Genomic DNA, 15,429 nt, shown 5'->3' on the forward strand with positions numbered 1-15,429 from the left:
TAACTTGCGCGCCCTCAATTCACTGGTGATGATGTCACATATTACATCACTCAACTAACTGTAACAGGCGAATTTCTCTGATTTTATATGAGTCAAATGTTCAACTAACTATAACGTCCCTGAAACCTTTGGTTTTTCCAGTGAATATATATATATATATATATTACTGAAAAAACCATAGGTTTCACACCAGTTATAGTTAGCTGGAAATTTTACTGACATAAAACCATTGAAATTTCCACATTATAGTTAGTTGGACTCACTATAACTTGCGCGCCTGCAATGTACTGCTGATGACGTCACATATTACATCACTCATGACATGGTCAGTGACATCACTCAGGTGTGAAACCTATGGTTTTTTCAGTGAATTTAATAGGTTTTTTAAATGCTAATTCCTAACTATAACTGGTGTGAAACCTATGGTTTTTTCAGTGAATTTCATAGGTTTTGTAAATGCTAATTCCTAACTATATATAGGGCCTCAAACCTATGTTTTTTTCAGTGAATTTCAAAGGTTTTTTAATAGCAAAGCTCTATAGCTAAGAAATATAATATTTTTTATAATGAATTTTATATTGTATATTTATGTAATACTATTTTTTGTATGTATATTTTTCCCTTTTTTTTTTTTTTGCCCTGGTGCGCTCCCGGTGCGGGTACCGGTGAGCGCACCGGTAAGCGCAGTGTTGCGGCGTGCCCCGGTACACGTACCGGTGAGCGTCCCATTAGCGCTATTGCCGCGAACGAAAACATCATCGTGACGTATCGCGTAGCCGCGTGATGCGTCTTATGATGCACGGCGTAAGCGTACCCAGAAGCGCCCGAGCGCATACGATCGCGCAACGTAAGCGCGTCGGGTCATGTGACCTGAAAATAACACTTTTCATTGGTTCAGAACAGTTTGTTTTTCCAAATGAAGAAAGCCCCCACCTTTTTTCCTCATTCTCACTTTGTTGTTTGACTGAGGAAGACCTGTTTCTAGTAAGTGAGAAATGGCTACAGTAGCAGCAGCAGCAGGAGCACCTCAACCACCACCACCACCACCACAAGGACCACCAAACACCACAGTGGTGGTGAGGAAGAAGAGGAGGAGGAGGAGGAGGAGGATGAGAGGCAGTTCCTGCATGAAGATAACCCCCCTATAAACCGAAGGAGCACATTGTGTGAGAGTTTTTTAAAATCCCAAGGGGACTAAAGAAAGTCAACGCGCCAAAAGTGACATGTCTGATCTGTGGCACTGTATTTTCCAGGGGGAACCCTGCAAAAAAGTATTCTTTTGGCAATAATACCATGATTCGCCACATGCAACGCAGGCATCCAAACAACTATTCTGCAGCAGAGGTCAGAGAACTGACATGAAACCCTCCCCAATCTTCTCCCAGCACCTCCAAAAGCAAACAACCCACTCCATCGGGTCCAGAGACAAGGGAGATGGTCCCAAATATCCAACCCCAGTTTGGAGATTTTAAAATTGTTTGTATATTTTGCGGGACTACAATTTCCTATGGAGAGCAAAGTATAAAACTCATCAACCGTGCTGGAGACAACCACAACTGCAGAAAGAAACCTTAACTTTTTCCTGATTTTTTTGCTCCAGTTGAGCCGTTTACAATTCCCTGTTTTTTGTTTGTCCCCATAAAAACTACAAAAAAATATAAAATTGTTCATAAAAGCCCAAAAAAGTAAAAAATGTTCAAAAAAAACAATAAAAAAATATAAAACAACAAAAAGAATAAAAAAAACAGTTCTTTTTAGAACTACCTCCAATTTATAAAAAAATGCTAAATTTTTATAAAACTCTGTCATTCTTTTTTTCTCCAGGGTACGCGTACCGGTGCGCGCACCGGGGCGCGCACCCAAAAAAAATAAATAAAAAATAATGAAGGAGTGAGCATGAGGGAAGGGGACAGAGAGAGTGATGTTAAGAGAAAGAGAGCTAGAGGGAGCAACACAGAGGGACTGTGTATTAGATAGTAAGACAGAGAGAAGTTGTAATAGGGTGTAAGTGAGAAAAGGAAAATGAATAAGGGAGCGAAAGAAGGGAAGAGAGAGGAAGAAGACTAAAGCAGATGTACTGGGAGAATGTGAGTGGGTGTTAAAAGTAAAGGGAAGGACAGTAAAGGATGGGGAATGAGGGGTAGTGACAGAACCGGAGTAAAGGAACAGCGGTGAGGGAGGGTGAGAAAAGAGCAGTGAGTGTAAGTAAAGAGGGGTGAAAGAGGGTGGATAAAAGTGAATAAGGGTAAGACATGGGGAGTGACAGAGAGAAAGGAGAGAGAGTAAAGGAAGGACTGACTGAAAGGGACTGAGTGAAGCAGCAAAGAAAGGTAAGTGAGAGAGTATGGGTGAGTTATAGGGAGTGAGCATGATGAAAGAGTAGTGACAGAGTGAGAGGACAGAGACAGTGAGGGTAAGAGAGACAGAGTGAGGGAACGGGAGTGAGGAACTGTGAGGACAGACAGACTGAGAGAAGGAGTGAGAGGAGTGGAGTAAGTGAGTAAGGGAAAGGGAATGAGTGAGGGAGCGAAGGAAGGGAACAGAGGGTAAGGGAAGTAAAGCAGGGGGACTGAAAGAAGTTGAATGTGGTAGGAGAGTAAGGGAAAGAGGAGTACACATGGAGGATAAGAATAAGTGAGGGGAGCAGAGTAAGGAAACAGGAGTGAGGTAGGGTGAGAGAATAGTAGTGAGGTTAAAGCAAAGGGTGATGACAAACTACATTTTTTTAGTCACACTTATCATATAATTAATGTAAACGTAATTACATGTTTTTACTACACTTTGTATCTGTGAAAGAGAGAAGAAAAAATAAGTTATAATTAGTAAAATATATATTTTAAAATAGAAGAGACAGGTCAAGAGGTTAAAAATCATAAAAGTGTACTAAGAAATAAAGTAAGAGTGAAGGACACAGAAAGGGAAATAAAGTAATGTAGAAGGATAAAAAGAGGGAAAGAGAAATAGAAGGAGAGCAAATTACTAAGAGTAAGGCAGATACATTCAGTGACAGAGAGGAAGAGAAGAATAGAGAAATGAACTGAAGGTAAGAAAGATACTAAAAGAATGTGAGTTAGCAAAACTAAATCAGGAAAGAGGAGTAAGTAAAAAGGGAATGACTGAGAGGGAAAGGAGTCTGATTGAGGATGCATTTACAAGAATGAGGAATGGAAGATGACTGAGAGTGAGTGAAGGGGAGTCACAGAGTGAAGGGATGAAGGGAGTGAGGATAATATAGAAGGATTGAGGGAAAAGGAGTGAGGAAGTTAGTAGACAGGGGGACTAAGGGAAGGACTGAGTGAAGTGGAGTACAATGAGTGAGGAAAGGAAAATGAATAAGGGAGCAAAAGAAGGAAAGAGAGGGGAAGAGGACTAAAGAAGTGGAACAGAGAGAATGTGATTCGGTGATGAAAGTAAAGAGAAGGACACTGAAAAATAGGAAATGAGGGGTAGTAATGGAACCGGAGTAAAAGAAATGGGATGAAGAACGATGAGAGAGGAGCAATGAAGTTGTTGTAAGAGAAATGATAGAAGGTAGATAAACACAAGTGAGCATAACACAAGGAGAGTGAGGGACTGAGGACATAGAGGTAGTCAACGAAAAACAGAGAGAAGAGGACAAAAGAAAGGAGCAAAGAAAGATAAGTGAGGGAGAGTGGGTGAGTTATAGTGACAGAGTGCGACAAAAGAGGTGAGTGAGTAAAAAGGAATTACTAAAAGAGCAAAGGAGGAAAAGACGGAAAAGGGAAGTAAAGCAGAGAGACTGAAAGCTGAAAAGTGGTGCAAGGGAGAGAGGGGATGCAGACAGTTGAAATGGGAATGAGGGGTTGTGAAAGAAGTGGAGTAAAGGAACGGGGTGAAACAGAGTGAGAGAAAGACAGTGTGCGTGAGTAAAGAGAGCTGAAAGAGGGTGGAAAAAGGAAAGTGAGTGTGAGACAATGGGAATACAATTTAAATTACACAATACAAACTATAGAATAACTTGTACAACATGTTAGATCGTTTATTTTTGCTGTTCTCAGAATATATTGAATTTCACTAAAAACAGTGAGTTCAAACTACTCATCATATGACAGCGGGAAAAAAAACCCACAATCTAAAAGATTGTGTTTAAAAAAAACATATAAACTTAAAAATCACATATGTACACTAATATTTGATTCACTTACTCTTCCTTTAAGCCAAATAGTACATCATGAAGGTCCTTTTCGTTGGAAAATACTCTGCTGTTCTCTAGAACTTCCATTTCATCGACTTTCTATAAGAAAAGCTCCAAGAACATCTGAAATATTTTTCAATGTTTTCATTTCCTCCTTGTGTTCAGTCATGACTCTTTGCTCATTCCTTCACTTTTCCTTAAGGCCAAATAGTGTCAGATGTATCAGTATGTTTTCAAATTACTCAAAACAAACTCTGAAATTACTGTTTTCCCGACGTTCTGAAAGAAAAGCTCATACAACATTTTCACAATGTTTAAATATTCATATTTCCATCTCTGGCTCACTCATATTCAACATTTCCTATAATACTGATATCACTTACTATGAGATCCACTTACAGTACCTATATGACAACTAGAATTTTTATATTATCTTGATCACTTTTACTCACAATATAATTTTAAACAGCAAACTAACTTTTATTAACTGCTCCCGTCTTCATAGGCCAATTACCTTTACTTAAATTTTGGTTCTAAAAACACTAGGTATGAATTTTTTAAGTCAAAAGGCAAACGTTGTTTGAAAGTCAAATGAGTATCATTACAGAGCTTCCACCCTCTTTAACATTTTAAATAACATGTGTAATGTCCTGATGTTGTCGAAGGACCGTCATGATAAATAATAGCTACAGTTGCAAAGGTTCTTCCTGAAATTGATAACTGAGAAGCCACGAAATTTTTAATAGAAGTTGTCAATTTAGTTCCATCAGGTCTACATCGTTGGAACATTAAAATGACATACTGACCATAAGTTTGTATAAATAATGTGGACAGAATTGCACACTTACATTGGGTACACACCATATTGTGATCAGCTGCTTTAACTAAATTATTAAAAGACACTGATTTGCAGTCTGGTAAAGTCAAATATATAAATCTTTCAGTGTCTATTCTAGTACTACTTGATAAACTACAATTGTCGCAGTCATGCTGCCATTGATAAGAAAGTCCAAAAAGATTTTCTACATCTACACCTTCATCTGCCAATACACCAAACATATACATTAAAAATTCCTGACAATCCTGCTGAATATTCTGTGAAAATTGATTTTGACCAGAACATATGTCTTAAAGATTTTGAATTTCTGAAAGACTTTCTATTTTTGCTCTATCACTGCTACATTTCTCAAACACAGAATTCAATAAACAGCAGAATCTTTGATCCCGATTTTCAACAATCTGTTCTTGTAAAGTTTGAAGAAAAAAAACAACATTAACCACTACATTAGCAGAGCAGTTGACATCAGAACTGTTTTCAAACTGAAATCCAACAACATCTTCAACAGAATCCTTTTTCTTTCTGCTTACAATTACAGTTTCATCTACTTTTTGTCTTTTTGCTACTACCTCACTGCAATTATTCTAATTTCTTCTTTTTCGGCCTACCACACGTTTTTCAAACAGAGGATATTGAGGCAAATGTGGAGCATACTCTCTTCTTAACCTATTGTATTCTTTAACACAATCTAGATCTGCACAAATCTTTGTCTCATCACACTCAATCAAGTACAATCCTGATAAAGTTCTGACTCGTGATAATGCCACATATGCCATACCCTCTTTAAACACAGAACTTCCAATGTTCACCAAAGCACTATCTACACTTAAACCTTGAGATTTATGAATTGTCACCGCATATGCCAAACAAACAGGAAACTGTTTTCGGCGAACATATAAGTCTTTTACAAGCAAAAATCTAGCAGAACAACGACTGATTTGTTGTACTTCCTCAATGCCATCAAATTTAATTTTTTTTAATTAAATTCCATCTCTATTTCGGTAATTCAGAAATTCAACAACATGACCCATTGCTCCATTTACCAGACCTCTATCAACATTTAAATTCCTTCTCAAAATGATACGACAATTTAAACACACATTCAGAGTCTTTTCAAAACCAGCAGTTTTAGATATACTCTTCTCTAATGAATCCAATTTTGATTTCAAATTTTCTGACAAAATAATTGGTGCTCCCATATGCTCTATTGTATCTATAGCTTCCAGTTTCACAATCTCTTCATTTTCTAACTTTAACATTTTGTTGTTGAAGATGGAACATTCTTGCAGAGTTGGCATCAAACGTATCCCAGATTTGTTCTCATTAATTTTCTTAAAAATATTCTCTGGAAGAATGTTTTCATTTGGATACAAATTTGAAATTAATCGTGCATGCAAAGCTTCTTTCCCATGCTCACTTACTTTTCCGATTCTTACATCTTGTAGAATATTTTTATAATCTTCATCCTTTGCCTGTCGCATATTTTGAAGTAGTTCTGCATATTTGAAATTTAACCATATATTAACGTTTCCAATGCTTCCTAGGCACTTCCTGGTATCTTCATGCGTGAGCATTTTAAACACTGGTTGTCCTTTCACTGGAGTCAACTGCAGTAGATCTCCAAAAACAATAATGTGTTTCCCTCCAAATAACACATCATACTCTGTTCTAAGAATTTCTTGCATTCACAAATGCACAAAAGCAAGCATTAGATTTGAGACCATGCTTACTTCATCAATGATAATAAGTTTCATTTTCTTCAGGACTCTGGAAACTTCAGAACACGCATCTCCAGATAGCTTATGGTATTTCAATTTATTATCATGCTCAACTGGTAGCATCAGTAAACGATGTAAAGTAATCCCTTTAATGTTATGTGCTGCCAGCCCAGTTGGAGCGGTAACAACACAAGACAGCGGTGATTCAGTCCTTTTCTGCAGATAAGTTGCAATTGCTTTAATCAGAAAACTTTTTCCAGTTCCCGCTTCTCCACTCACGTACAGTTGGACAGGCTTAAATGATGCCTCTCTTTTTTCTCATGACTGAATCCATGTTCAATCTGTTCTGTGACTTCGTCATATATCTGTTTCTGCTCAACGTTTAGTTGTTTCACCAAATTTTCTAAGTTAACTACATCCTCTTGAGCTTGTTCCATAGCTCTTTCCACCTCATCCATGGCAGTTGCAGCTTCATTTTAGATAATTGGTCCTCCTAGTGGATCCTGACTCAATGAAGTAGAACTCTGACTGTCTTGAGAACTGTCTCTAGCAATCTCTACAGCAATTGTGGCTTCCTGCTCTATTTCTTCGTTCAACATTTGCAGATAATTTGGAAAAACAGGACATTCTATGGTATCCTTGGTTGCATTAAAAGAATCTTCGTAACAGAGAAAATCTCCAAGTAGTTCCTCTTCTGTACGCCATGGCTTAAAGAGTTGCAAAAGAGCTAAATAGTAAAATTCCTTTTTGTCTGGAGATTCGCAACTCAATTTTCGATGATTAATCAAATGGCCTTTTCTCTGCTTCACTAGACATCCTTCACACCCAATGACAGCATATATTCCATTAATGATATCTTCTGTGATGTTCCTCCTTTAACTATAGTTTTGCAGAACTTCATACAAACAACTGTTCTCAAGATGACTACTTCTATTTGGATAGTATGTATCCAACATGTTTGTCTTCAAAATATCTGTACTGTTTGGTTCTTTCTCCGCCAAATACTCAATTTCTTGTACAGATTTCAAAACTCGGTTTCGTGTTGCAGCAAGACCTAGACTCACCCAAATTTTTGGCATCGAGACTTGCTGATGATAACCGATCAGAACATTCATATGCTCCAATTTCTCGATGGGACAACATCTTCAGACTGAAACTGTATAATTTTTTACTTATACTCTTTTCATGTGAAATGTCCTCCCACATTTCCTTCAGTTCTGTCTTTTCTTTTTTTGTGATGTAAGATGTCACATATCGAGCCACAGCAATAGAGTTGTCAGCAACTAATTGAATATCCATGTTAGCATTACACATGGACAAAATCACTGGGTTGTAGTCGTTGATGTACTTGGACTCTTCGTTTTTTTTTAAATTGTATGTATTTTTGGGTGATTTCCTCGTCACAGTATGTCACAGAGAAGACATCAAATTATTTACTCTTCCTTTAGAAATCACTGGTCGTGGAAACCCGAAACGACATTTTGTGTAGAACTTGTCCTTGTTTCTGAATTTTCGACGACAGAACTTTCCACAACGATGGGATTGAAAGCGTAAAACTTGTTGCCTTAAACTGTTTTCCTCTGTAGTTTTCGGAACAGCACATGTTGAATACTCTTCAATGAAACTCATCACTGTTTCATCCGAATCTGTTCCAAATGTGGGTGCATTTTTAATCCACAACAACATATGTATGTGAGGAGCACCTCTTGCTTGATACTCCTTTCTCCAAAAGAAATCCAAAACCTCTCCAAGGGGAGGATTTTTTTTGTTGGTAATAAAAGACATCATAGCTTCAAATCTATGATTGAAATATCTGCATACATTCACTGGATCCAAAGAACACAGTTCTCCAGGTGTTTTGAATTCTAAATTTTGTATGTTTGCATTTGCCTCTTGTAGAAATTGAAGTAAGTCATCCCATGCATACTCAGCACAGCTAAGAGTGAGGAACCATGTACAAGTTCCTACGTTTCTTAGCATACATTTCAATTCCCCATGACGACGGAACCAATACTCGTTTGTACCACGCTGACATGCCATGAGATTGATTAGCTGAGATTCCAAAATACTGTCTTGCAGATTGACTTTCTCCATAAAGTCCCTCGCCGAAACATTTTGCAGATGTGGTCCACTTTTCAGTATATGGTTCACTGCATAAGAAAGCCCAGACAAGTCACTTTCATACAGTAGATGAAACAAATACGGAATGCATTGACGAAACCTTGGATCTTCAGCATATAATCTTAAAGTCCGGTATTCAGATGCAGGAATTTGAACTGGTCGATCGTCATATCGTCCACCTTGACCTGTTGGAAATAACTGTGGAAAACAACGAGCTTCCAAACTTTCTTCCCATACACTAATGGGACTTCCTTTTGCTGCTTTCATTTGAAACAAGTCAATTACATTCCCCATTACTTCTTTGGAATGCAAAGGATGAACAGTATAATGTTCATATATTTCTTCACTTCTAGACACATCAACTTTTTCAAGTTGGCCGGCTGAACAATCACTGTCTTCTTCTGCAACTGTTTCCTCTGCTCCAACACATACATGTTTGTAGTACTCATTGTTTTTGACTAAATACAACGTTGCCTTTTTGACTTTCCTAACATCCACTAAATCTTGCCAGATTTTCTTACTCTTTGTCGGAACCCCATTAACTAGAATAACCAGAGGTTCCTCTTCCACTTTTTCTACACCAATTGTATCAATATTTTTCTTGAAATCTAGAGGCAAATAAACAACTCTTCCCTTTAATCCTCTCTGTAAATCTGAAGGAGGCAATTTCCCTATCTTAGGCTCCATGCGAACAATAGCCTGAAAAGGATGCACACATTGAATCAGAATAGACTCATAGGTATTTAAATCCATCAATTCAGAAGGAATGTCTGCCAACTCCAGATTATTATGAACAGCTCTAGCAGGCATTCTGTTTTCATTTAATTTATTATAACAATATTTACAAATACGTTGATCGGAACCCAAATCAAAACAATTTTCTACCAGCAAATAAGTTGCAAAATCCTTCCACTCATTATTATTTACCTTTTCGCTTTTTACATATAAATCAACTTATCTAGTCTGATGCTTATAATGAGTTCGTCGACAACACACACAACTAAAATTTGGCCTTTCTCTTGATTTCACCTTAAACTTGGAAATTTCCTGGTCAAACTTTTCTGTACTTGAAATCTGTACATTGTCTTCCACATTACCTTGTATTACTGTGTCAATTTCTACACTGTCCTCTTTTTCACCAAAGTAACTTAACTTAATTTCTTCACAAATGTTCTTCACATCTAATTTAGTTCCATGCAAAAGAGCACTGTTTAACTGTTTAAGCTTAAGTGCTGGACTTTTTGCATAATACAACCTTCTCACTAATTTCCTCATTTTATTATGATGCACTGCTAACATCCTAAAATGATGAAAAACACTCTGACATACTTTTCTAGAAAGACAAGCCAGTGAATGCCCATGCAAACCTGTGTTTTCTCTCACTCTGCAAGGATCTAAGTCTTGCAACATCTTCATTTTCTGTTTTAGACTTTTCTTACTATATGTCCTTAAGAAATTACGAAGCAAATCGATTGAATCCTGTCGCACACTACAAATACTACTACACTTCCAAGTGTACACAGGACCCTTAGTACGTCTCCCTGAAAACTTCATCAGCTAACACCTCTTCTGCATCTCTAGACACAAGTTTCTCTTTTTCAATCGGACAACCGTCTTTCACCTCATATGCTCGACCACTGGTGTCAACTGCATGCACCAAAACATTCTCCTGAAAGTAACTCTCCTCATTAAAAAATAGCTCACAACTTGAACTATGCATCCATTCTCCAGAAAAAACTTCACAAAAATTAGTCCGATTAATTATTCTTTTGCATCTACTGTTTGATTTGAAAACATCAATTGCCTTGTTAAGTATCCTAATTCTATTGATTACTAAAATAAATATTTTTTTCTTAACTTCAAAAGCCTGATCAACAATCTTCTCTACACTTTTCTTTTTCTTGTAAAAAGCAGCTCTCTGTTTACCTTTCTTAACATTTTTTAACAAATGTAAAACTACCCTATTGCGAAACATTCGTCTACGAATGTCCCTATATTGGTTTTGTCTTCTATTCCTATACATACTGATCTCTCCTGCTCCAGTATTAACATTTTGGGGGGGGCCTCTCCTTCCTTTTCAAATTTGCTCTCTCCTTCTGTATATTCACATTTCCATTAACATTTTTTTTTATCTACATATGTTCCGAAAAAAAGACTTAGTTGTCTTACCGGGAGCTTTTTTTGTGTTTTTTTAAGTATTTGTTGTAGGGGAGTGCTTTAAATCCGTTGCTGTTTTTGATTTTTTCCGCTTGGCATCTTTCCTTCTCCTCTGTCTTGAGGGCATATTTCCTTACTATTGAAATCTTGATTTCAATCTGTGGTAAAGAAAAAAAATAACAGATTATAGACCACTATTACCAAACAACAAAGCAATGACAATAAGCAAACAATATAAACACTAGTTTATAACATATCTAAGCTTATACCACAGCAACTATGTAACTAGGAGTAAGACAGAGAAAAAGAGCTAGAGGGAGTAACACAAAGAGACAGAGAGAGTCAGACAAAGAAACAGGTAGAGGGAGTAAAACATAGAGAAGGAGTACGACAGAGAGAGTGTATAATATGTTGTAAGACAGAGAAAGGATGTAATAGGGAGAGGGAGTAAGTCAAAGAAAGGGAGAAAGGGAGTAAGTCAGAAAAAGGGTGTAACAGGGTGGAAGACAGAGAGAGGGTGTAAGAGGATGTAAGACAGAGAGAGGGTGTTAGAAGGGGAGAGGATGTAAAAGAGACTAAAACAGAGAGAGGCTATAAAAGGGAGAGAGGGAGAGTAAGTTTGAGAGAGGGTGTAAGAGGAAGTAAATCAGAGAGAGGATGTAACAAGGAGTAAGTCAGACAGAGGGTGTAACAGGAAGAGAGGAAGAGAATAAAAAAGTCAGAAAGAGGGAGAGAGGGTGTAAAACAGACAAAAGGTGTAATAGGGAGTAAGTCAGGGAGAGAATGTTACAAAGAGAAAGGTTGTAAGACGGAGTAAATCAGGAAGAGGATGTAAGAGAGAGTATGACTTACAAATTGCTGTAAAAAAGAGAGAGAGGAAATAAATTAGAGACAGGGTGTAAGAGAAAGTAAGTCAAAGAGAGAGTGTAAGAGAGTGTAACACAGAGTCAGGATGTAAAAAGGAATACGTTTGAGAGAGGGTGTTAGAAGGGGACAGGTGGAAAAATAGAGTAAGTCAGGAAGAGAATATAATAGAGACTAATACATTCTTGATAATGCTTGGTAAAGAAATGTTGGTGCATAAAGGAATTGTATTTTGTAAATGAGTGAAGTTTCAGTAGTGTAATGAAATGCTTATACATATGACCTGTGCTCTGTTTTGTAAATGTTATTTAAAAAAAGATTTCGGGCACATGAATTGGTTTTACATTATTGACAAGGATTAGATAGTATCTGCATGATTAAAAAAATATATTAGCACATTTCACAATCATGTCACCTGTGTTTCCTCAGATTAGTAAGCAGGTTGTGCAGATGAGGTGAGGCCTGTCCAGGGATGCAGAGGAGGTAAGTCCTGTGTCCAAGAGTGCTGTGGACAGGACTCACCTCCTCTGACCCCTAGACAAGCCTCACCGCCTCCGTGCCCCCTGGACAGGCCTCAAGCTATTGGGTATAATAGATGGTAACAGGATGCAGATGAGGTGAGACCTGACCAGGAGTGCAGATGAGGTCAGGCCTGTCCTGGGGAGCAGAGGTGTTGAGGCCTGTGTCTAAGAGGGCAGTGGACTGGACTTCATGAAGCCTCTCCCCACTGCACTCTTAGACACAGGCCTCACCTCCTTTGCACCCCTGGACAGGCCTCTCTCCCACTACACTCTTGAACACAGGCCTCATCTCCTCTGCACCCGTGGACAAGCCTCACCTCATCTGCAACCCTGAACAGGCCTCACCTCATCTGCACCCCTGGACAGGCCTCACCTCATCTACACCCCTGGACAGGCCTCACCTCATCTGCACCCTGTTACCATCAATTATAGCCAATACATTGAGGCCTGTCCAGGGGGCACGGAGGAGGTGAGGCTTGTCCAAGGGTCAGAGGAGGTGAGTCCTCTCCACTGCACTCTTGGATACAGGCCTCACCTCCTCTGCACCCCTGGACATGCCTCACCTCATCTGCACAATCTACTTCCTAATCTGAGGAAACACAGGTGACATGATTGTGAAAGGTTCAAATATATCTATTTAATCTTGCAGACACTATTTATTCCTTCTCAAAAATGTAAAAGCTATTCATTTGCCCCAAAATCGTCTTTCCAATAACATTTAAGAAACAGAGCGCTCGTCCTATGTACAAGCATTCGATTAGTAAGCAGATTGTGCAGATGAGGTGAGGCCTGTCCAGGGGTGCAGAGGAGGTAAGTCCTGTGTCCAAGAGTTCTGTGGACAGGACTCACCTCCTCTGACCCCTAGACAAGCCTCACCTCCTCCGTGCCCCCTGGACAGGCCTCACTCTATTGGGTATAATAGATGGTAACAGGATGCAGATGAGGTGAGACCTGACCAGGAGTGCAGATGAGGTCAGGCCTGTCCTGGGGAGCAGAGGTGTTGAGGCCTGTGTCTAAGAGGGCAGTGGACTGGACTTCATGAAGCCTCTCCCCCACTGCACTCTTAGACACAGGCCTCACTTCCCTTGCACCCCTGGACAGGCCTCTCTCTCACTACACTCTTGAACACAGGCCTCATCTCCTCTGCACCCGTGGACAAGCCTCACCTCATCTGCAACCCTGAACAGGCCTCACCTCATCTGCACCCCTGTACAGGCCTCACCTCATCTACACCCCTGGGCAGGCTTCACCTCATCTGCATACTGTTACAATCAATTATACCCAATACATTGAGGCCTGTCCAGGGGGCACGGAGGAGGTGAGGCTTGTCCAAGGGTCAGAGGAGGTGAGTCCTCTCCACTGCACTCTTGGACACATGCCTCACCTCATCTGCTCAATCTACTTCCTAATCTGAGGAAACACAGGTGACATGATTGTGAAAGGTTCAAATATATCTATTTAATCTTGCAGACACTATTTATTCCTTCTCAAAAATGTAAAAGCTATTCATTTGCCCCCAAATCGTTTTTTCCAATAACATTTAAGAAACAGAGCGCTCGTCCTATGTACAAGCATTCAATTTCACTACTGAAACATCACTATTTTACAAAATACAATTCCTCTATCTTACAAATGTTGATACCAAGCATTATCAAAAAACATGACACAAACCAACAAGAAAGAATCTCAATCTGCTTCCTAATCTGAGGTAACACAGGTGACATCATTGTGAAAAGTTCAAATATATTTATTTAATCATGCAGACACTATTTATTCCTTCTCAAAAATGTAAAAGCCATTCATTTGCCCCAAAATCGTTTTTTAAATAAGATTTAAGAAACAGAGCGCAGGTCCTATGTACAAGCATTCCATTTCACTACTGAAACCTCACTATTTTACAAAATACAATTCCTCTCTCTTGCAAACATTGATACCAAACATTATCAAAAACCATGACACAAACCAACAAGAAAAAAGTACAATCTGCTTCCTAATCTGAGGTAACACAGGTGACATGATTGTGAAAGGTTCAAATATATTTATTTGATCATGCAGACACTATTTATTCCTTCTCAAAAATGTAAAAGCCATTCATTTGCCCCAAAATCGTTTTTTAAATAACATTTAAGAAACAGTGCGCAGGTCCTATGTACTAGCATTCAATTTCACTACTGAAACATCACTATTTTACAAAATACAATTCCTCTATCTTGCAAATGTTGATACCAAGCATTATCAAAAAACATGACATAAACCAACAAGAAAGGATCTCAATCTGCTTCCTAATCTGAGGTAACACAGGTGACATCATTGTGCAAAGTTCAAATATATTTATTTAATCATGCAGACACTATTTATTCCTTCTCAAAAATGTAAAATTCATTCATTTGTCTCAAAATAATTTTTTTAATAACATTTTAGAAACAGAGCGCAGGTCCTATGTACAATCATTCAATTTCACTACTGAAACCTCACTATTTCACAAAATACTATTCCTCTATCTTGTAAATGTTAATACCAAGCATTATCAAAAAACATGACACAAACCAACAAGAAAGAAGCTCAATCTGCTTCCTAATCTGAGTTAACACAGGGGACATCATTGTGAAAGGTTCAAATTTATTTATTTAATCATGCAGACACTATTTATTCCTTCTCAAAAATGTAAAAGCCATTCATTTTCCCCAAAATCGTTTTTCACATCACATTTAAGAAACACAGCACAGTTCCTATGTACAAGCATTCCATGTCACTACTGAAACTTCACAATTTTACAAAATACAATTTCTCTGTGCAGCAAAATCTTTTTACCAAGCATTATCAGAAAACATGACACAAAGCAACATTAAAAAACCACAATGTGCTTCCAAATCTTCTCCATAGAGCATACAAGTCTCTATCTATATTAAATGAATCATTACTCACCTTTACAAATGCTTTGGGAGATTGAGAACAGTGTCATATACACACACCAATATTTCTTTAGCAGAGCAAAAGGTATGCACTCCAGACACTGCAACCATGAATGGCACAGAAAACGTCTAATTCTACACA

Source organism: Lissotriton helveticus, chromosome 1_1 (genome assembly GCF_964261635.1).
Source record: "Lissotriton helveticus chromosome 1_1, aLisHel1.1, whole genome shotgun sequence".
Lineage (NCBI taxonomy): Eukaryota > Metazoa > Chordata > Amphibia > Caudata > Salamandridae > Lissotriton > Lissotriton helveticus.